Source organism: Corvus moneduloides, chromosome 8, assembly GCF_009650955.1.
Source record: "Corvus moneduloides isolate bCorMon1 chromosome 8, bCorMon1.pri, whole genome shotgun sequence".
NCBI classification, from domain to species: Eukaryota; Metazoa; Chordata; class Aves; order Passeriformes; family Corvidae; genus Corvus; species Corvus moneduloides.
The window spans coordinates 22,477,056-22,501,783 of record NC_045483.1 but is presented as its reverse complement, the minus strand read 5'-3'; the positions used below and the strand labels follow the sequence as shown (position 1 = coordinate 22,501,783).

Below are 24,728 nucleotides of genomic sequence, written 5' to 3'. Positions count from 1 at the left end.
TATCTGCTGTTTTGAAAACATCCACGCACAACAACTACAATAACAAAACATTGTGCAGACTCAACAAAAGCCAGCTTTATTCCAACCCTATCCCTGATTCAATTTCAAATTCAACAAGTTTTGTTAGTATTTTAAGGACATAAACCACTGAGATACCACAAGATATAGCCAGATTTACAAGATATTGCAGCATATACTAATCAAAACCCATCCTATGTCTCTGAACTGGACTTTTGCACAATCTTTTGCATTCTCTTGCCATGTTGTTCCACCAAGTGACACCCATGGCATCAGAGGAAACATGTCCCAGTAATGCCACTGAAAGACACGAGATTGGCATTAGAACAGCTGGGACATGGACACAGCAGGTCAATGTTTCCCTTGGTTTGCCTCCACCACTTAGGGAACTCAGCATGGGAGCAAAAGCCTTTCATTTGGCTTCAGTACCACTCTCAAAATGGTCACTTCTGTTGTTCATCAGGGTTCCGTACTATATATAGAGCTGCAGCACTGTTTTCACTAGAAAGGTTGCACAGTCCAATACACACCATGAGACTGTAGCCAACGGCTGTTGACTTTCAAGCATTCAAACACATCATCCCAGGCAACAAACAAAAATTTCTACATGCTCCTTACCAACCAGGTATCTCCAACAGCTGAGTAGGGAAGGCCACGCTTCCCTACTATAGTGACTTTTAAAAGTGTCTACGTAGACATTTAATCTAAACTAGCCATTAATTATTACAACCAGAATTAAACACTAAGTTACACAACAGCCTGCCCTTTGCATTATACCCTGATGGCTCCTCTACCATAGCTTGAGTTCTTTCTCAAGTATTCTGTGGTTCGGTGTTACTTACTATTGCAATGTAAAGATTAGCACCGTCAGTCATTTGTGTCTCAGACCAGTTAGTAAAACTATTATCAGTTATTATCCAAGTCTGGACATTGCGGAAGTATCTTTTCAATACAACTACTAAACACTTTCCAGTAGATTCTGCTTTTCTTATCTGTCAGTGCCTTGTGGGGAAGCCTTACAGTGAACCTTACTCCCACAGTCAGGAAATTAATTACGTGCTTAAACTTACTCCTACAGCAAAGAAAAAAAAAGGTATTTTCCTCTCTCAGCCACCACTGTGGTCAACCTTAAGAGTTGTGCAGGTCTTGCCATCTTCTAGACTTCTCTTCATACTGCCTTTCTCTCACAGAGACCACAATGGAACTACTTAAATATTTATCAAATTTGCCTTGCAACAAAAATCACTACACAGGTTAAGTAACTGGTCTTGAAGTTAGCAAGAGAATCAAATTCATCATCTTGTATCAAAGCATAAGACAGCAACTTTCTAAGGAGCGTCTCTTTCCTAATGAGAAAAGACAGAAGAAAGTTGGAGACCCTTCAGTAGCACCCTATATCAAACAGCATATAGGACATACAGGACTTGCTAAGTGGATCAATGCCATTAAAGTGAGGTACCTCCTAAAGCAGAATGGCAGCTAATAGGTTTTTTCAGTAAAAACACAACATTGCTTCTTTTGATTGTTAACTTGTATAAAAGTCTGTAAAATATGAACACAAATTCATCTAAAGTACATCCAACTGAAGGGAAATCTTCAGGACACTGCACTCAAATATGATGACACAGACAGTCAAAACCAAGAAATACTGACATTCGACCACTTCAGGGAAGGTATGAAAGAGGTATTGACAATGATGTTCGAGACTGACATTTGCAACCACTTACTGGACTGCTCCCTGCACTCACCCATTGCTAATTAGTACTGACATATGAATCAAACACCTTTATCCAAGCAAATCTAATGCAACTGAGATTTATTTTTAAAGTAAGTAACTCAATTACCACAGTAATTGCTCAAGTACAGTTGTTTGCATTTTCTCAACAAAGAACTTTCTTTTGCTGTAGCAGTCTTTTCCCATTACTAGATTATAAATAATCATAATAGAAACATATTGGACAATAGAACTGAAAGCTCACATCTCAAAGACAGCCTTCCTGACTAGCATCATTCGCAGACTAATTCATAAATTACCTGAATTTTGACTTACCCAGACTCTAAAAGCATTCTTTCATTTACAATGTGTAACACACTTAAGCAAACACTGCATACAATACCACCCAAAAACATTACTTTGTGTCGGTAGATAAAGATATTTTTATACTAATAACTTGATTTCTCTTTACTTCACCCAATTTATTTTGTTTTAGCTGAGAACAGTGAAAACTTTCTAGTTATTATGAGAAGAGACAGAAGTCCTTTGAAAAAAAATTGGTGACTGCATGCAGATTGTTCTTCTTCACAATGTTACCTCAAAGATAAGGATTTATTCCCTTTAGATCCTCCACAACTCACATAGCTCAAAACTTAAAATATTACTTTATTTGTACCAATAGTTTAATGGTATTGATGTTTCCAACACTGTGTCTGCACATTTTAATCTGTCAGTTTTGGGGTGAGGATGCTACTAAAGGGGCACTTATGGACAGAGTGGGCATGCAGAGGTTTTCCATTGATCCATGGTACTGAAGTGTAGCAAGTGCACAAGTTAAAAGAAATCAAAGATTAAAGCCCTACCATATTACAAACAAACCTTTACAGGTACTTAGATCTTAAACTGAATAAAAATTATCAAATTCCCAAGACAGTCGCATCTGTTAGCAAATAGGAACAGGAACAGAGTTTTGGAATTCAACAAATTCCTGGAACAAGGAATTTTTTTGCATATTAAGTTGCATTGATTAACCAAAAGTGTGTAATACTGCCTATAAAAAGAGAAATAATGTGCAAGTATAATATGAGAAAGTTTAATTTTCAGGAGTAAGGAGATGGACATATTCAAAAGTGCAAGTTCCAGTTTCATTGTCTTACATTTTGGTGCTTTTCCAAAATAGCTAAAAAACATACAAGAACCTATCTGGTTCCCAGATCTATTGATAAATGGAAGATCCGCCACACAGAACTGCAAATTAAAATAACCATTGAAGTTGTCTTTGGTTTTTAAAAAGAAAAAAAACCCCACAGTACACCATATAGGTATGTATAAGTAAATGGAGTCAGAAGAGAGGAGTGCAGGAGAGAACACTGCAGTTAAAATTATTTTCATATTCCACAAGTTTCAAGGCATTTATGGCCAACTGGAAAAATATCTGACTCTGCTTTCTGTCCAGTTTTTCCTCAGAAAAAACATATATTTAAGCAAAGAGTTACATAAGCATAAGAAATCATAGTATATGTTTTATGATGCCTCAGGAGAAAATAACATGAAGTCATATTTTTTGTGGAGAGAGGTAGAAGTCCCACACAATACATATTTATATGTCTTGCTCTCTCCATAATTGGTTGTCTAGCACACAGATCAAGTATTGACGTAAAATCAGATAAGCATACATGAAGTAAAAGCCTGGTACTGAGTCTAACATTTTATACTTTTATACATATTATTTCGATATATTTTCTTAAACATGTACACACTCTTCTTCCTGTTTTTCTCTGCTGTATACACTGTTATCCTTTTTTAACCATTTCTTTTCAGTCTTTCTCACCTCCCTATTATACCGTGTTTCCCACATAAGCTCAACATCTATAAGCAGTTTAGGACACAGAAGACATGAAAAGCTGGAACTATATTCCAACACCCACAAGAGTAATGCCATTGTTCTGTATTTTCCAAGGAATGTCCTGTGACCATTCATCTTCTCTCTGATTCAAAGCACATCTACTTCTATTTCATTAAATTACTGGTGATATGAACAAAGACACATTTGGGCATAATCAAATGATACACACAAGGAGGTTCCAGCACAACAAAGAAAAATTAAGATATTGTGCAAGGAGTGTTCAATAACTTCAGAGAGAGCACGGTGGGTTTTCTAATGCCCTACAGATATGTTTTCATATCTAAATATACAAAAATGCATAGATAAACTACAACAGAAATACGTATACACTTTCTGAAGGAAGCATTTACATGTCATTCCAAATTCTTGCAATATGTTGTTTAGGCAAATGCACAGCACAATTTTAAACTAAACTTGTCTGCGTGCCCATTTTTTTCTTGCTCCAGACTTTTTCATTGACAATTTTCTTACTGCCATGTAATTATATCTAGCTAATAAATGAGAATCCCCTCAAGTTTAAATTGACTGGAGGAACCCTGCCTAACAAGAACAGTAGGTTCAGCTTCAGACTGACCAATGCATAATTATTATGCAGCTATTATTCTGACCAAATAATTTTCTCACAGGAATGTCTGCTACTTTCATTAATCTACACTTTTGGGTACACTCTCTGCTTTTCAGCAGTCATCCTACAAAAGGTGGGTTACTTAAGAAACAATTAGGTGCGTATACAAAACAATTTGCAGGCAGTCTTACTCTTTCAGCTTCCTAAGTGAAGTGCCTTTCAAGGCTGATTTATAACACTGTCGTCTTCAGAAGGCAAAATAATTAATAGGAGCACGGACTTCTAATTTCAGTGACTTCCAGAGAAAGTGGATTTCATTTGATTTATGATGGCCGGTGACTTTGCATTTTATCAGTTCATTCACTCATTATTTATGCTGATGACCAATTTCAATGGGTCGCTATCATCTAACTCGCTACTAATCAAAGAGAATTAGGGTTCACTGCATTATTTAGAAGCCACTAATTTATCTTCAGAACAAGTATCAAGAATAGTTTGGGGCCTTCTACACTAAGAAGAGGCACAGCTGGCAAAGTCACAGCATTTGCGTGGTATTACAAATGAATGTCATAGGGGCTACTTGCAAGAAGTACTACTTTTTACAGAAGTTTCAAAACAGGCAGACTGTATAGATAGAAGACATACAGGAAACATTTAAACAATGAAATGAAACACATCCCTTCTGACCTGCTACATCAAAATATTTAAAATATGTGTTTTCTGTTCCCTTTGCAAGCAATTCAAAGATGCTTTATTTTAAAAATTCTCTCTCCTTCTCTCTGTTAACTAAATGGAAATCTTTGCACCAAAATAATCCTAGCTGGCACATTTCTCATTTTAAAACCATTTGAATATATTTCTAGACACAAGAAAATAGATCAAACTGAAACTTAAACATTCAAAAATTGAGTTTTATCAGCAAGCAATAATACCAAATCACAATCAATCATTTGAGGAAAAAACTCTCCCATAATGGGGGGGGGGGGGGCGGAATTAGCTGCCTGTTTTGCTCTTGGTGAGCAAGCACAAAAACCTCATTTCAGTATTTGCACTTTGCTACAAATTTATCCTCCGTTTTCCGCAGGATTTCCGTACAGCCCACCTCATGCAAACCACTCAAAAGGCAGTTCCATCTTTGGGGAGAGGTGCACAACCTTTCTAAAACACAGGGGAAGTACGTGGCCAGTAAGTTGGCAGAAAGGCAGCAACATGTGCCAGGTAACAGTTTTGGACCTTCCCCTAAAAGAGCAATAGTCTTTACTTTGTATTTTGTAAGTTTCAAATGCTAAGGTTGGAGAAACAGATGGGGGAAATAAAACGTTGAGCCTAGAGAGGTGCAGAAAAACAATGATTTACTGGGGCCTCCACTCACACTCATGGGAGTCTTCCTGAAAATATCATCCACTCATCCTTAAGCAAATCACATTTTTAAATGTGGAAAATTAGAGACTTCCAAGGCTTCTCCATAATCGCAACACCCCTAGGGCAAGAAGAAAAACTGTCACCTTTCAAGCCAGAGGAGGAGTGGACCAGCATTAGTGTTTTTCACTTCTCTTACTCTCTCCCCACAAGCAGGTAAGGTGTCAAAAGATGGGAAGCAATGAGACTCCAGGAGAAGCTCATTTTTTCCACCTCTGTTTATTAAGAGGATGTGAAACAGCCCCAAGCAGCTGCCATCCCCATGTCCTCCCGGGCACTGAGAACCAAACTGCTGGCCTTGCCTGGCCCCAGCTGCCCCAAGAGAAAAAATCCACGCAGAGTTGGTGGTGGCAGCAGAGATAAACCTTCCACCCAAGTGCCCCTGTGCAAGCACAGCCCCTCATGCTGCTGGTGTTTCTTCCCAAGTGAGTTTAACTGGGGCTGTGGAGGGGTCTGCCATATCTTCCAAATGAAAGGGGCATTTAGGGTGAAAAATAAAACACTGCCGTTCTCCCAGGGGGGGAAAAAAAAAATACACACAAAAAAAAGTCAAAACACAAACATGTTAACAGTATGATATTTCAAAATATGTATTTTTCACACACTTCACAGAATAATAAAACATGCTAAGTTGGAAGGGACCTACAAGGATCACCAAAGTCCACTTGAAGACTCTCCCCTCCTACAAGGCTGCCATTACAGAAGTAAGATGTTTAGCAGTAATTTGTCTATATTGTTTAATTAACTTTTTCTTGGTTTTGGTTTTTTTTTTTTTTTTTTTAAATACAAACTCTTTGTTCTCTGCTGTGTGAATTGGGGTTTTTACCTCAAGCATGTACATATGCCCTGCTGCCTGCCCATATACACTTGCTCATAGTCTGAGGCCAGGCCACTGGGACATGAAAATCAGAAAGGTAAAAGCTGAATAATCATACTAACACATGACACTGAGACAAGACTCTAGAAGGAAACAATTAGGAAATAATTATATAAGGCTACCAGTTTTATTGGACGAAACTGGTATTTTTGTTGCCAAACAATAATTACCAACTGATTGAAATGACTAAGTAGCCATTCAGATTAGTGTTCATCAGAGTTTTGTTCACATAAACACAACATGCTCATCATACTAATGATCTGAAATAAAACCCATGACTTGGCATAGTTTTCTGCACCATAACACAATTTACATTTCATTGCTAGCAAAATCAAGCTGAAACACTGCAAACCAGTCTGTCTTTACACTGGTTTGCATTTTCTTTGCTGTCAAATGCGCATTTAAAGGATTTTTCTCAAATAAGCATTTACACCTAACTTACCACAATTAAGTCACTTCTGTTAGTAAAAAATTGACTGTACATTAAAACCCCCTATTTAAATTTCCTCAATATATCAGTAAGGCTATAATCTCTTTTTTCTACTAACAAATGTAATTTTATGAAAAAGGAATTGTATCAATGAAATCTGCAAATTTTTTTGATTTTTTTTTTTTAATTTAATGGAAGTTTAAAAATATAAGTCTTCAGCCTAATAACAGCACACCAAGTCCTTAAAACATAATACTATGAAAAAAATTCTTGGGTGTATAGTTCTCCTTGCAGGAGTCAAAGTGAAGAATTTTTTTTTTGTTAATTGTTTGTTTTAAAATTTTCAACTTGCAGGCAAAATTCGCACGTGGTCTATGATACGTAAAACTGCTCATACACTTCAGAAACCTATTTCTATAGCTAGCACTAGGCCAACATTCAGAGCGCATGAAAAAAACCTTAATCTATAGAAGTTAACACAGGAGATATTAGCACTCATGTGATAATGGAAGGACCGTAAATGACCAGGATCTTTGTAGCATTTGCATCACCTGCGTATTACATAAAAGAAGTTTCATTAATCTGCTCCAAGTATTGAGAAAGTGAAGTCTCCTGAATCTCTCATTCATACAGACGATATAATAAGGAAATTTATAATTTATGAAAATCCTGAGTGAAACCTCAGGAAAGAACACCTATAGACCTGTAATATGCCACGTGAAACTAGAAAACCCCACACTACCTTTCCAAAGACCCAATTCCTTAATGAGCAGAGAACAACAACACAAGACAAAGGTGTGAGAAGTAGCATCGGTAGCGAGTAAAATAAAGAAATTATTTTTTCTGTACTGAAAAAAATCATGATACCTACACGAGTATGTCCCCTAAGGCCAAGAACTGAACTACACATCATTAAAAACAGAGATATATATACATATATAGGAAAAATGCTCAGAAGATTAGTTTACATCAACTGGGGCAGCAAAACCCATGAACATTTGCAAAGCCCTTAGTCCAGTGGAAAAGATCTTTATTGCTCTGGAATTTCCATACGTACTTTCTGCGTGTCTCCAAGACCATTTCTTTATGAAGTAAAAGATGCACCACAAACCATAACTGGATTAATCTCAGCAAAAGAAACAAGTTTTACACTAGCTAAAAAAATCCTAACTCTTTTAGAAAGGGATATGCTTCAAGACTGAAATTCATGTCTTAGCTTTGCACACTACTACAACCTCCAGACTCTGAAGAGGTCTCCCTTACATGTACGTAAGTCATTGTGATAAATCCTAAAACTCCCAAATTCAAAACAAAAGCAAAAAAAACCAAACCCAAAATCTTAAACCCAAAGAAAAAAAAAAAAAACCCTCCAAAACCCCAAACAAACACCTCAACAGTTTTAAAGAAATGGGTTCAGTGGAGAAGAATGTCTCCTCAAAACAAATTTAAACAGTGCTTCTCAAAAGATATTGCTATTTTTCACCTGATTTGGCACATTCTCAGAATAAATTTTAAAATAATTGTCTAACTTAGATATTTTTTAGAAACAATTCTTAGTAATTATACGTTTAGCAGTGCTATGAATTTGCATCAAACCCTCGCTTTCTACATTTTTCTCTCTAAATAGAGATATTTTGCATTCCCAAAAACTGAACGAATACATTTTTAGATTCTGATATGACCTCTTCAAGCAAGCAGCTGTAAAACTTCCATTGTTCATGAAATCCTGCATATGTACATCCCCAAGTCCCCTCTTCCATTCAATATATATGAAAATGCAATTTACTGTACGTCAAATGAAAAATGCAGTTTTCAAATGCATGACAACAGGTGCTAGTTAAATGATCAGACACTATTTGTTACCTAGTCTCTTACTCTCATTTGCAGCATGATAAATTGCATTTTAGCAGAGCACTGCGATCTAAAGGGTCTTGACATGCTTTTATTGATTTGCATAGGTTATATGCATGTATTCCTGTTTGTAGGCAAATAGTGCCACGAGTAAATTCAAGTCACCGTGCCTCTGTTTCACGAAAATTGCAGTCATCACAGGGGAGCCAAGACGGAGTGAGGTTGGGTAAAAGAGACACATGCAGCCCATTGGAATCTTAGAACCTCTATTAAGATTTATAGGCTGCAGGATTCTTTTGGGCTTCAACATTATTCTTAGTAAACCCTTTCTGTCTTCAGCTGTTTATAAAACCTGGCAGCTTTAGCAAAGACAGAAGCTTACGTTGTAGATAGCACAATTTAACATAATAGTGATAGCCTGTCCTCTAAACATCCTGATACTGATTTTGAAAGAGAAACTGCATATCCTCGGTTCCCTCTACCATAATTTGAAAGGTTTTCTTATTACTAAGCAGTAATCTTCCCACCTGCATTTCCATAACACTTTGTGATCCCCATTAGTTGAAATTAGTTAATGCATCTGTCCTCTTTTACCTCTTCTCAAGTCAGGCAGTATCATTATTTCCCTCTTAACGAGAAGAAAAGCATCCTGCATAGAAAGTTCAAATACCTTCCCAATGGGGTAAAAACAACAGCTCTACAATAAGGAATTGAAACTTCCATGCTGGTGTTTTCTTCAGGGAGGGAACAATGTGATCCACCATCACCCCAGTTTGCATATAATTCCCTTAGTTTGCTATCGGCACATGCAGACGCCTGCACTCAGCCCATCAGCTGAAAAGAGAGCTGCTGGAACATCCACCATACCCCCACACAGCACCATTATCTCTACCCATGCACACACATCACTTTATATCACAAATGTTGGAGCTGGCATGACACGCTCAGACTGGTGTCAACCTACACAGGCTGCTGATCCAATCATTTCCTTGTAAATTTGCACATTACTGATAAAGGTTCAGGTTACTGGGGGAACTGTTAATCTATCAGGAAAAGGATTTAGACTTGACAGGCATACTTACACCTCAGAGTATTCAAGGAGCTCTTATTTATATGTTATTTCAGTACTTAAAATTTATTGAAGAACTGTTTCAGTGTGGTAGTTTAGCATTAATTTTGATGGAATTCAAGAATTGTATTCTTCTCTCTGTACCACAAAACCTAAAGTCAATCAAAATTAAATCTAATTGTAAATTTAAGCTCTGAAAAAGGAACACACAACAAATATTAGGAAAAACATGGGATAAAATTAGGGCAATACAAAATGTAGCATCTCAGAAAACGTCCTAATTTGACTTGGATACTTCCATTCTTGAGTTACTTAAAATTCTAACTAGAACTACTGCAGATGGGCCACAAATAAAATCAAAATAATTGCCCACATTATCAATTTTATATGCCTACAAGTTTTTCAGTTTATGAAGATTCTATTGTATGTTTCTCAACAAAGAATGGACTACAGACTGTGTTTTCAGAGACTATAAAATTTAATGTATAAGCACATCAAGATGAACTCCAAAAACATTTTTTCTTACTGTCCACCCAGCATGTTTCCATACAGTTTAGCAGATGAAAATGATGTACTGACTGAGGAGAAGCACAGTGGGGTAACAGCTATATCTAATTTACACTTAAACTGGGAACTCATTATCAAATATGATGTTTTTTTAAGATTAAATCTACTTGGAAAAGCCATGATGAATAAAGGAACACTGCAAAACATTCTTTTAAATTGACACAGAAAGCTGTCCCCTTTGGAATATCTGTAACAGACAAATGACTATCCCATAAATTTATAACTTCAATATTATATGATTTTGCTGAAGTAGTATTTATATAGTTCTGTCTAGGAGATTCACAGGCCAACTACCTTCAGCTTCAGCTGCTCATTTGTGTTTCCACACTAAGCCTTCAATTGGAACAACTGCTTGTGGAGTTGCATGACAAGCAACAACAGAGAAATGAGATGACTAAGAATCCTTTTCTTTCTTACGTCATTCTTGACATAGAACAGCTTCTGATCTGGTCCACCTTTCAGCCCCTACCATAAAAAGAATGAAGCAACTGAAGGACAATGAAAGTATAGGAGAAAATGTTAAGGACACAAGTAAGACAGCACTGCTCATCAGATTACTGCTTATTAACTTAAATTTTCAGTAATAAAACATACAGAGAAATATTTAATGTGGAATAAAAAGATTATAAGTGCATCTGTGGAACAGGAGAAAAAAAATGACCACAGGAAGATATGAGAGTAAAAGTAAATAATGCAACACCATAACAATAAGCCCCTGTGAAATCTTGTATGCACTACATATCAGAACAACTTCAAAAGGAAATCTGAAGAGGTAAAATGAGGTGGCTTGTTAAATGATTTTGGGAAAGTAAGAGACAGAACAGTGGAAAGAATACATTCCATCTTTAAAACAGTTTGTGTATGGGCAAATTAACAGAATTTTTGTTCTAATATTTTTCAAATCATTTATGCATCTAAGCCACTGCCAGTCAGTTCCTTCAAGCCATTTAGCTCGAAAGAAAGCAACAATATCTACAGTGCCCTGAATGAATTCTTGCCTCCTAACTTTCACCCTCAACACCCTTACTTATTTAAATTTCAAAAAATGGTACCTGGAATAATAAATAAGCATATTACCACTCTGTCAGTGAAAACAAATTCTGATTTCAGAATATCGGTATTGCCTCTACTTCGCCTGCTGGGCTCATTCTCTAGCCCCATGTTCACATTCACAGGCAGCCTAGAACAGCAGGTGCCAAAGGTTTTGCCTACGAAAGCACACTTTTAGAAAAAATAGTCATAATACAAACCTCATGATTTTTACTCAGGTCATTGACACAGGCTGGTGCTCTAAAGGAGCACCCACGAGTGCCCAAGCCCACAAGCATTCCTTCTCCCAAATATGAAAGACCAGTTTGTATGTCCCTCCCATCCAGGACACTAAAAATAAGCTACCAGAAGTGGCCACAGACACAGTGCTTTACCACAGGGAAAGTCTGTTTTTAGGCAAGCAATTAAGCACATCTAGAACAGCCCAGCAACTTGACTAGGCAATAACAGTTACATGAAATCAAAGCACAGGAAGGTATGCTATTAGCAAGTATACCAGCTGATGTCTCCTTAATTACAATAATCTTCCTGTTGAAAAGGATCTATGATAGTTTTTTTCCACAAGTAAGCAATGAAAGAAAAAAATTGAATTCTGTGTACCTTGTAAAGACAAATAAAGTTTGCAGAAAAAAAAAAAGGGGGGGGGGGCGGAAGAGAAGAAAGTGGGTTTAGAAGTTTTATATTGCAAAATTCAAGTCTGGGGAACATAGAAGGGCTCTTGGGATTTATTGCTAAAGACCTTGCCTCTGGTACAAATCATCTATTTGTATGAACATCAGAAAAGATACGAAAGATTATTCAGTTCTCCCTAATGAGAGGAATTTAACATTTTTGGCATAATATTCCATGATGTTTTTACACAACATCTTCACTAACACTTCAAAAGCCATCAAAAATATACCAAGAAAAAGGTAATTAATATTATAAAACATAGAGATGAACAAATTAGAATTAGTGGCACTATAAAGTTACTAGTTTTCTCCCCCCCTCCTGCTTTGTGCAGAAAAAATTAGAATTGCTTGATGAACTATTAATTTGCTGGTGTAAAATACATGAAAGACGACATTGCCCTTCTGGGACATGTCTGCACAGGGGATGCAAGCCTTAACACAGAGAAATATATTAGTGACCACTGTATCACCTTTCCCAGTTATGGTACTTCAAAACCTGATTTTTCCCATATTTCTCCTTTCTCCTCCCTTTGTTTCAAGGCCACCTTCCTGCAACTTTCACTGAAGCTGGAGTGCTGTAAAAAATTTTTTGTACCTACAAAAATTCCTGCATATGAATATTTGGAACACACTTGTTGTGCAAGGCTAAAGACACGTGGGAAAATTCCCAGAAAACTGGCAAAAGCTTCAGGAGCTGAGTGCCTAGCTCATGAAAATATGTGGGAAAACCTTTAAGCACCATGTTGTTTTCAAGAGCATGCCTATGTGCTGTAAAAGACTGTACTGATTTTTACATAAATGACTAATAATTAACATGAACTAGAACATAAAAAAAAAAACAAGCAACCCTTTGATAAACTAAGAGTAAGCATTTTGTAGTTGTAGATGACCACCACAAAAGCAGCTCTCCATCATGAAAAGAGAATTGTTAGGAACTTGTAAAAGGCAATTTGAAATTCTATAGTTCATGATTGCAGAAGAAAGTATAAAAAAAAAGATCAAAAGAACTTTAAAATTGTGGTAAAGATAAAATGCACTCCCTCCAAACCTTTTGGGCCTCAGGAATTAAAATCTTATGTGGGGATAAACATTGCAATTAACATTCAAGACTGAAAATTTAAGAAATTCCTGGAAACATGGCAATATATAAAGGAATTTCCTCACAGAAACAGAGAAGCAAAAAATCAGCATTAGCAGTTAAAGCTTCAGAAAGGTTAATTCCACAGATCAAATGGGTTTTCAGGGCATTCTCTGCACACTGAGACCTTTATATTGAGAAGCTTGTCAAATAAAGGCAATCTGAAAGGAAAGAAAGTAGCCACGTCAAACCATACGTGCAAGCTCATAAAGCTGAAATGCCATCACCATATGTAAACAGGAAATCTATCTGCATTTTAGTAGCCCTCTATCTAAACCCCACTCCCTCTGGAAAAAGTGTGCTCAGCAGTATTAGGGCACACACACTTTGTTTGTGCTTATTAAATAAAAAGAAAGGATCACCTTCAACCATATTAATGATGGACTGGTGGATGAAGGATGTCTGCGAAAATTCACAACATCTGTTTGCTCCACTCTCTTCTCAGTGTGCTGCACCTATTCCTCATGCTTAATGATGCTCATCCACTCTGCAAGTTTTACGAACAAATGTGTGTTTAGCCACATTCATCATTCTGAATGAGCGTTCTTGATGAAGCATCCACTGGCCTGTTTCGCTCTTTCTGCTACACTTTAACAAATGACAACTGCTCTACGTATTTTTCATTTGTTAAAAATAAAAAGCTAAGTGAAGAATAGGCCCAGCAAATTTTTCTTTTACTCCTCTGTTAACTTTACTGGAAAATGGAATACAACATGCATTTAGACTGCATGCAGGTTCACATGCACAAATCTAAATGGTGCATACAGATGGATAGTATTTTAAAAATACAGCAGAATACAGTGTAGCATAACAGACAAACATTCTTTCCCACACCAACAGGAGTAGTTCCATCTTTTTATGAAGGTGATGTATTTCTCACTCTGATCAGCTTGGGGACTGATTCTCTGATGTTCACAATGCCTTAACACAAGACACTTGGCATCTTTTGGTACCAGGCCAGCAATACATCACAGTGGACATCTGCCTTCTGTTTTCCAGCTTTCCTCCTTTGAAGCACACCAATATTTAAAGACATGTTTCCCAGAAAATGTGCCTGCTGTAAATGTCACCCTAGAACTCAACTGTGAATAGCATTACGTGCCAAATCTATTATATTTTTTCCAGTTAGAAAAAAAAGACTCTAAGAAATATTAGTGAGCAATCAAAGCAAAAGAGTCAAATCTACTATCAAAAAAAAAAAAGTGTTCAGAAAATTTTAAATGTGGAACATCTTTGGAAGATGTCTTCCAGAATTTAGAACAACTCACAATTCTTATTTCCATTCGTACACAGAAAAATTAAAATGTTCATCCCAATACCCATTTTCTTAAGCGTTTCTTTAGAAAATTACTGATGCAGTATACAGCGCAAGCTTCTCCGGCTCATCTTCTGGTAGTATTTCCTATGTTTGCAGAAGCTATATAGATTAAATGAGGGTTTTTTCTGCAGCTTAATGCTATTCCTTTGCTTTACTGATTGAGCCTTTGGGAGCCCTTTTGGGTCTGTACTGGTTTTCCGCACTCATCTGTATTAGTAACATCCAGGAGGCCAGACGGTGCATTGGACGAAGCAAGTAACATTCTAAAACATCAATGATCTTTGCTATGAACAATGTTTATTGCAAGACAGGCATCTAAGACACAGGCAAGTACTGGGGTTCTGGTTTTCATGCTACCTTTTTAATAACTAGGTTGGAGGAAAAAATGGATCTTGTAAAAGCCTCCTAATAAAATTTGCAAGAGGCTGCCTTACGAGAAGTTCTACAACAATTTTCGTTGAATAACAAACTTGGTGATAGTTCTCAATGAAATAATTACGGACCAAAAGAAAAGAAGAACATTTTGACTCTGCCCTAAGAAAAAAACTCTATTTATGAAAAAAATCAAACTCTAATCCTAAAATCATTATGTCCAGGCCAAAAAAAGGCATGACAATTCAGTAAGAAGTTATAAATCAGGGAGTAGGATCAAACAAGTAGAACTTCTGAGATACTGAAGCTATTTCAAAATTATGTAGTGCCTATGAATTTAAAGACAACCAACAGATACAATTCCAAATAATTTCTTACTAAAGCAGACAAAAATCCTCCATTAAAACCTCTCTCTTAAACGTGCTATATCAGCATGTACTAATAACTAAGAAGAAATTAGCATTTCTTCTAACAAATATAGTCTTAAACTTATATGTCAAATTATATCAATTCCTTAAACTTAGCAAATGGCTAACACTCAACTGGGCAATGAGTGGAGAGGAACTAATTATCGGAATTCAGACTTCCACTCCAACTTGGCACTGACAGCATAGCATTTTCCTGATATGCAAATTATATAAAAGTAAATCCTACACTAATAGCATGGTTGGGCAGTGAAATGCTACCTTACCCTGTTCATGAGATTTCACATAACTTAGAAGGCATCAAAACATTATAAAAATAATAGCTAATTGAAACCTCTAAAAATTATATCCTGTTTTACCAACATTTTAAAGCAAAAACTAGTATCAGCTCACTTCCTCTTTATCTGAAATTGTTAAGTCAGAGATAATAACCAGTAAACTTGCCACAAAGCATAATTCCTAGCAAGTTATGTTCCATAACAAAAATGCGTGATATTATGGAATACAGATAAACACATACTCAAATTCAATAGAAGTTGTTATAAATCAGCATGCAATGGGGTGTACCCTTCACAAATTAGTACAATGTGAAAAGAAGATCATGAAGTTCAAAACACCGATTTTTTTGGCAAAATGTAGCAAGAACTTCCTGAGATCTCTCAACACAGATTAAAAACCAAGGGCAGAGGAAAACTATATAGTAAGTTAAATGAAATACATAGAACCAGAATCACTAAAATTTATACGAAATTGCAACCAAGTCTGTTCAGGTTCCTCTGAGGTTTAAGTACTAAAGGAATCCATTACTAGGCTTAACAGGAAATTGTCCATGACAAATCTATAAACTATATAGAAAATATTCCTCTTCAAATAAGTACAATGAACACTGCAACAGAACTGACAGCAGTTGTGTATTTTTGTTATAAAAAGGAATTTGTAATTATAAAAAACCACAAATTATGGCTCCTTGAAAAGAGTGCCTCTGATCATCATATTTCAGAAATTAGGTCCCATAGAGGATTTTTTTTTTAAAATAAAAAAATAATTTACATTTTTTGCTAAAAATGCTTTTTCTCTATTATAAAACAGATCTGTATTTGAAAATAGAAAAAAGGATTTATGCAAAAAATAACCTCAAGGGGATCATTACAGAAACACAAAAAGTAATTTTCTACTAGAATTGTAAAGTGCATTTGCAATAGATGTTTAAAAATATGGTTACAAAATACATAAAACATACAAATGAATGGGATTTAATACAACTGCAATAATTTAAATGGTATCCTTATTTAAGTGACAGACAAAGTTCCTGGAAGAAAGGGAAACACACCTTTAGGTAACTTAAAATTCAAGCAATATTAAAATGGATAAATGTATTTTGTACTATGTAGATACACAGTCATCATTTATCCTCATGAGCTATGTACGCAGAGAGTATGGACAGTTTATTAGACTTCCTGAAATAAATCCATAGTCAGAATGACTCACTCGACAGAAAAAAGAATCATGGGGAACAAAAGAACAGCACTGAAAGCAACAAGTGCAATTCCATAGCTCTACAAACAAGAGAGCCCGAAAGCCTGGCTGGTCCCGCTCTCTCTCGCCTGTGCAGAGCAGCAGTCAGTGCTGGGAGTGCTCATCCCCCAGAACTGAACAGGAACATCTCCTCTGCAGCTGTCACTGAGCCCTCCCCAGAGTGGCAAGGCAGGCTACAGAACTTGCAGGGCAGGTACAGTCGCAGACAAACGTTAACGCAAACTGCACAATAGGTCTCAAGAAACACATCACAGTACTTTTGAGAAAATCAGAGCACAAATAACCCACAGATTACTGCAAATTACTCTGACAAAAATAAGTCCAAGCATATCTGACAGTAAAATTACACTCTCCTCAACAGCAGTATCCCTTAGGCAATCCCCCTTCTCTCCCCATCCCGAATGTTAAATTGTCTCTTAGCTTTACAACAAATCAAGGCTAAAAGCTGCATACTGGCAGAACTTCTTTTCATCTTACATAAATTTTATTTCTTCTCAATAGCATCAAGTGTGGTATACTTTATGAAAATTATGAAAAGCATCACAAAGAAACAAAACGTAAATGATACAACAATTCAAAGCATATGAAGGGCACTGTTTCTGCTATCTACAAATACATCAAATCATTACTTCCTCTACTGCAGCTCGAGTTCATGCTTTTCCATGCGACAACAAAGATTAAAAAAAGGTATGGGGTTTGTACTTCATTTTTCTCCTCATGGAAGTAAAAGGGTTAATATCATTTACATCCCTATTAATATGATGCTATCAGCTGAAGACAATGCTAAGTTGCTCATAAAATATTAAAGACAGCACCTAGGACAAGATTCAGATTCTTTAAAATAGGTCTTGTCCTAAGTCTCGCCCTAACTTTCCTATGGATCGAAACAGAGGTTCTATACAAGTATTCTTTTTCCCTTTCTTCCATCCCGTATATGATCTTATCCAGCAAGAAAGGCAGCTCATTGTTTTAATTTGTCTGCATAATCAAGCTGACACATAATCATCTTACACAGAAGAAACACGGAAATATGGATGGGGACAGGATGCGGTATGGCAGGAGGTGAAGAACTGCTGACAGAGCGTATCTGTGGCTCCTTTATCATACACTTCAAAAAGCGGTTTATATATCCAAAAACCTTATTTCTGATGTTTTCCACTAGGGACAATTCCGTATCTTAAAACAGATCCTTTAAGGCTTTTTCCTCCTTGTAGCTGTAATTTCAATCCAAATGCTGATTTTCATATTTTTGGGTTATCCCTTAAAAAAGTTCCTCCCTTTTATTTGCAATTGTGCTTTCCCATTCCCTCCATGTACCCTCAAACACTCTTGAGCTCTCTTCCCAGTAGTGTTATGAACAAAGCAATACTGGATATGTATGGCAACAGAGGAAAAAATATTAAGTACAGTTTGCCTGTATAAGGCTCCCAAAACTTCACTGTGTACTACCAATTCCATCTAAATCTACATCCCTGATCAGACACTTCTCCCCACAGCTGCTTTCTAAGCCTCTTACCTCTGTCTAGAGACTGACTGTGCTGGGGAGACAGTTTAGAAGCCCTCTCTCTGATGTGATAGCTGAACTTTCACCAGCCTTCTGGTCTTTCCCCAGGCTCATTTTAGTCTCTGCCAATCTCTTTGTGTCACTTCCCTACCTCCACAAGCGACCAGGATTCCTCTAGTTTTGTATCTTTTAAACAGTGTCCTGCTTCCTTCCACACCAAGGCATACAGGGAGGTTTGTCAGAGGTCCCCAGACATATTGATGAACCTGGACCAATTCCATTTATTTACAACTATGAAAAAGCAATAAATAAAACAAATAAATCTTTGGTATTGGGATTTTGTAGTGGGATAGTAAAACACTCATAACAGGAGGATATATAGCAAATAGTTTTGGCTGGTTCAGACAGTACAGAAGTGAACCAGTGAAAGACTGCAGAAACTCTGAGGCTCCGAGATCAAGTGTTGGGTCCTAGTGACACCAGACAAACCTGGATTCATGGAAGGTTTTTCCATCCAGTATTGAGCATTTCCCTCCTTAAGCTCATGAGTTCCTTGCTGACCTGAAGAAATGTTGAAACTACAAATGACTTTGGTTAAGAAATTTAAGGAGTGCCAAATTAAGACTTAGCTGCGCAACTTTCATGTAGTCTCCTAATATATATTCAAAATACTGCAATAACACAATCATGTTTGCTTCTGACATTACCCAATTCTCTAAATAACAATCTGCCAAGTAAGAACATGGGATGCAAGGACAGACATGTAGATGAAGGACCAGAAAACTAGAGAAGAATGGGAACCACTGAGCGACAAAGACACAAGAAACAGCCAAGATGGGGTAAACTGACCTTGGGACCTGTTGGGCTCCAACACATGTACAAGAAAAGCTGGATATGTAAGTGAAACAGTGAAAGCAATCTCACAGCTGACAACCACAATGTCTGGGCAGAGATAAAAACCAGAGAAGACTAAGAATATGACAGAGAAGATTTGGATACCTATTTTCCCAAAGGGTTTCATCCCAACTACTCCATAAAAATTAGGACAAAATGCAGGGAATGCAACCACATTTTCAGATGGGCTGTCTGTCAGATTTCCTAATCAGAGCTGAAAAAAATCCCAGAGGTCTGACTGCTTTGAGATGAAAACAAAAACCAAAAGGCCACACCATATGATCCGGGAAATAAAAGTAACAAAATGCAGGCCAAAACCAATGAGCAGTATGATGTTACCTTGCTCAGTAGTGCTACCCATCAACCACCTAATATCCAGCACCAACAGTGAAAAGCCACATGCCACAAGGGGACAACCTGATCCATCCAGTTTCACAACTAAAAAAAGGATAGATAACAGGAACTCTATAAGAGGAAGATAAACCCAAGGATACTAGGTCTTATTTGGGTTAGTTGAAGATAAAAGTGCGGTTAATTCTCCCCACTTTCTTGTTGATATATAGCCATTGAAGAATGTCCATCAAAATAATCCTACTATTGATCTATAAACTTAAATGCTACTTTTCCATAACTCCAGACTTGCCTTGCCTAGGCTTAATGTTTGGCAGGATTGCCCCAGCAGCCTCCAGCACCTGACAAGCGAAGATGAAAAAAATGCAGAATAATGTCATCTTGAATCACTATCTGTTCATACAAATATATTTCTTACAAAATGTATGAAAATGGTATAAATATTTTCATTGATTGCCATGCCATATTCTTAGATGAGAAACTTAGTAACTTCTCATGCGTTCTTTGGATAGAAACAAACAATTTTTAATGTGTTAAACAAAATTTCCAATGTGATTAACTTAAATTAATCTTAAAACATATTTAGATCCAAATCTCACAGCACTTCCAAGTTATGCAACACTTTACAGATAATTTGAGAAGGCTCATCAATACCTCCTTATAAAAATTGTACTAGACATCCCTCCAGCAGAGACTCAAAAGACATAATCCTTACAACACTGATGTCTTTAAAAAATAGCTCTTCAACGTTTGTGTTTGATGGTAGCATGCAGAGGAACTTTGTTCTGATCTAGTTTTATTGTACAACCCTATTTAAAAAAAAAGTCACCATATGAATCTAGACTGACACACACAAATATTTTACACTAATAAAAGGTTGACACAAAAAGAATAAATATTGCATGCTCTAGAAGAAGCCTCCACTTTAGACACAACTGAGTTCACATCTTTTATATAGGACATGTCAGCACTGTATAATCTTGATGAAATCAGACAGACCACACACCTGTAATTGACTTAACTGGGCAAGAGACATAACTGGTGCTCAGAACTTCAGCCAGAAATGCTGTTATTTGGCAACAAGAAAATTACACTCAAAGAATGAAGTTTAGCAGAGATGTTTTGCCATTGTTGGCCCATCTCTTTATTCATTTGAAGTGCTAAAGTATAAATATATTTGAGAAAACCACTTGAATACCTAAATTTAATTTCTTCTGGTATAATTTTATACTTTCAAATCTGTTTTTATTTTATTAGTCCAGGACAGAGAGCAAATAATTTTCATTACTGCAATAAATGAATTGGCAAGAATTTACAATTTTTAGTGCTACGGCTGCATTGTGTGAAGAGTTATATTGTACAGCTTTTCTCTAGGATCATTTCTAGGGTATGAAACCTAAACCATGACAATGCTGCATCCATCTTCTGAGTATATATGGCACAAGTACAACACATTCTCTTAAGATGGATTTTGCACAAAAGGTTGTTCTTCATAATAAAAATATCTCCAATCATCAATTCTTCATACTTTGCCTTCCAGGTACACGCACACTTTAGACACTGTGTTTACTTTTTTCCTTTCACAAATTGTAATTCATCCATTTCATATAGCAAGTAAAGCACTGTATGTCCAGCTGCCCTGTGTGTTCTCCATTTCCACTGGGACATTTTTCTGGGATAGAATTTGAGGACTTTCTGCTTTTAGTGAGCACCTGACCAGAACCACGGGCAGATTTCAGTAAATCCATAAATCTCAGAGACACTCCACAAAAGTGCAGAATCTGTGCTCTGCACACTCACCATGTTAACTGATTTCCATAAGCATTAGCTCAAGCACCACACCAAGCAGATACACATTTACATCCTTCTGAGAAATTCCAGACAGACAGCAGAAACCCCTATTAAATATAAGGCTTGGTTTACTCTGGCTGCTGAGATGTAATATAAGTCTGATCTGTACCTGCAAGTATCCAAGAACATTATTTTGTAATAACAAAGTTGCTTTCTCGTCAATGTAAGTTAATACACTTTGAAAAAAATAGATTAAACTAAACTGGAAAAGACATTCATTATGGAGTAAGAACACTCATAGCAAAACTAATCAAGAATATAATTATATAAATACAACTATTTAAGAAATGTATTTTACTATTTCCTAAATAAATTTTGTGCAGCAGAGCACTAAACAACTAAGTGTGGAGACATTCTCATCTCAGTTTGTAACAGACTCAAAATCTGATTATATATGTCTTAGTAATTGATTTCAAATCAACTCAACTATTTATTCTAGTCAAACTTCTCAGAGAATAAAAATTAACTCATCTCATTTGCTCACACCAACACATGTAGCCTTCAATCTTATACATCATAATGAGTTTAGAAAACTAAATTACAAAACCAAGAAGTAGGGAGGACACACAGCTATCACCTGCTCCAAAGAGCTGTTATACGCCTGTATCAATATTTGTAAAGCACTCTCGATTCACATATAAAAGCAGCTATACACACAAGGAATAGTACTGCTAGGAAATGTTACAAACACAAGGTTCTTCCTTGAGGCCCTGCTCTGGCTTTAACAACACTTGCTCTTGGCTCTCATTCAGCCAGCCCCAACAGCTGAGAAACCCTTTGGAGCCCCTCGAACTAAAATAAGACAGAGAAAAGGGCATAGAAACCAAACAGAACATGAGGGCATGGTTGAAATCAACAGAAAATATTGGGGAAGGGTGAAATTGCTCTTAGAACTTCTGGCAAGACTGAAAAAGGAAGAGTACTGGTATGAGGAGAATGTGAGGCACAAAAAACTCAACTCTTGGTATGAGTGGAAAAAAGGCTCCAGAAAACTCCCAGAGTGCTAAGAAAAGGGAAGAAAGTCAGAAAGATCTCCTGACAGAGAAAGATGGTTCAACCGGTTTTAAAAATGAACAAACTGTCAGGTGTGGACAGAAATATGTGTATAGCTGCCTGTATAATGAGCTTGGCCTACTGTGAAACCACCACAGCCCTAAGCATACACACACACAACAGACAATTCATCCCTAGAGTAATACCTCAGTGTTTTGGTTTCTTTAAACCTGTCAAAAATTACATTACATATCCTTTTGCTATATTTTCTTTTACAATATAAACACATGAGCACCAAAAAAAAAACTAGTTAGCAACCTGTTCAGTAGTGAGACAGAGCATGGGACACTAGCAATAGTGTTAATTTTGAGTTCAAATTATCATTGTTATGGCAGGGAAAATCTCCCCAGACTCTTGTAGCTCCTTCCTACATGAGGAAAACCAACAATGGTGGAATAGATGGCATGCTTCTGAAGATTCCAAGTCATTTCTCGTTAATTCTGAAGGAGTCCAGCAGTATTTATTTTTTATTTGCTTTTTAACTTCTGAGTGTGATCTGTGAAGTACCAGAGGCCAACAAGCCTTCCAAGCCAAAATTAGGATCTCAAAGCTCTAGGAGCAAAGCACACAAACAGTGGGACAAAAAGGGAGCAAATTTCTAATGCAAAGATCTGGATTCCCAACTGATAGCCCTGATTCTACAAGCACACCCAGACTACTTCTTTCTTTCACAGGGAAACAACAGGATCAAAGTCAAAGACTACTAAAGGCAGAAGCTCTTTCTTTGTATTCAGATTCAAAACAAAACAGACAACATCAGAGAAGATAAAAAGAAAACATCTCAAATAAACAAGGCAGGGCTGGGTTACTCCTTCAAGCTCCTGTGGGTTAAGACATGTAACTTGCCAAAGAACATTTTGCAAACACAAACAGATGTGTTTCTCTTAATTCCCAAATAGTGATCAAGACAATCCAAGCCCTGTGAGCACAATTATCCACAGTATCAGTAAAGGCTAGGATGGAATCTCCTCGACCTAAACCTGCTAAAATACCCAGACAAGGTAGCATACCATGCCACACAAATATCACATTAACTTGGTTTGCATAACTAAACCACGATTTTTGTAACAATCCCACTCCGCTCTAACTTTATATCACGTTCCTCACCTTGGGAGACTGTGTCTTATTTGCATTACAAACTCTTAGCAAGTCACTACGGCTCAGAAAGGGTCTTGCCACTACAGGCATACAGGAGCCTGTGCTCACACGCTGCTAAGCTGCCTTTTCTGGGGCAAAGATTACAGGGAACAGCTGCTCCTCCCCGGACTCTGTCAGCTGCAGCTGGGCATCCCAACAGAACGGGCAGGAGAGTCCCCCATGCTCCAACACAAACCCAACAGCCTAAGTCACTCTAGTACAAACAAGACACATTGAACTGATAGAGTATACAGCCACAGCCTTCCCCAGGCCAGCCAAAACCAGCTCTGAAAAACACATGAAAAGGACAGCATGAAGCAATCCAAGCCATGTTTATCCTACTCATTTGTTTTTGTTAAATATCACATATTGAAAAAGTAAGTTGAAGATGAAGAGGTATTCCTTGCTTCTCCCATTGTAAAACGTAATTTGTAAGATGCATTTATAAATTCAGAAAGCTGTTTTAAGATCTAATCTGGAAGCAAAAGCTAGCTTTGAGTACATCAACCATCTAATATTCTCTGCTCAAAGGTGACTTGTCAGAGACCAGCAAACAAAGTTAAAGGTAAAAAACTGCTCCCTTCAGGATGCATCCTGTCGTTAAAATGTCATTGTTTGCATAATAAAGCACTTCATGTGTTTAACCTTTGGTGTAAATATTGTAAATGATATTTCTTTTTCAGATAATTAAACTTAGCGTGTAAAAGAGTGACAACTAGTTATAAAATCTCATTTGCACTTCCCATCCATACTGCTTTTAGAATGAATGATAAGGCTTTTAACTATCTTCAGCTGAGAAATACTGTTTATAATAGAAAACAGGTTTATACTTGGACACTTTAATGAATCATTGAAATCACTGTTTGTTAGACTACTCACAGAAATAAACTCACTGAAGTCCAGGAGATCTTCTCTAAGAAGTATACCACAATGTCAGTATGGGCTACGTAATTAGAGCCTCCATGATCCTTCCTAATTACCTGGAGACAAAAAGCATAGCATTTCCCCTTCA

General features: G+C 36.8%; 1 protein-coding gene across 8 annotated transcripts in view; it reads right to left on the bottom strand.

Annotated features, from left to right (window-relative positions):
* The window catches only part of LRMDA (leucine rich melanocyte differentiation associated), a 748,939-nt gene that overhangs the window by 388,590 nt on the left and 335,621 nt on the right, over positions 1–24,728 (bottom strand). The window lies entirely within an intron of this gene.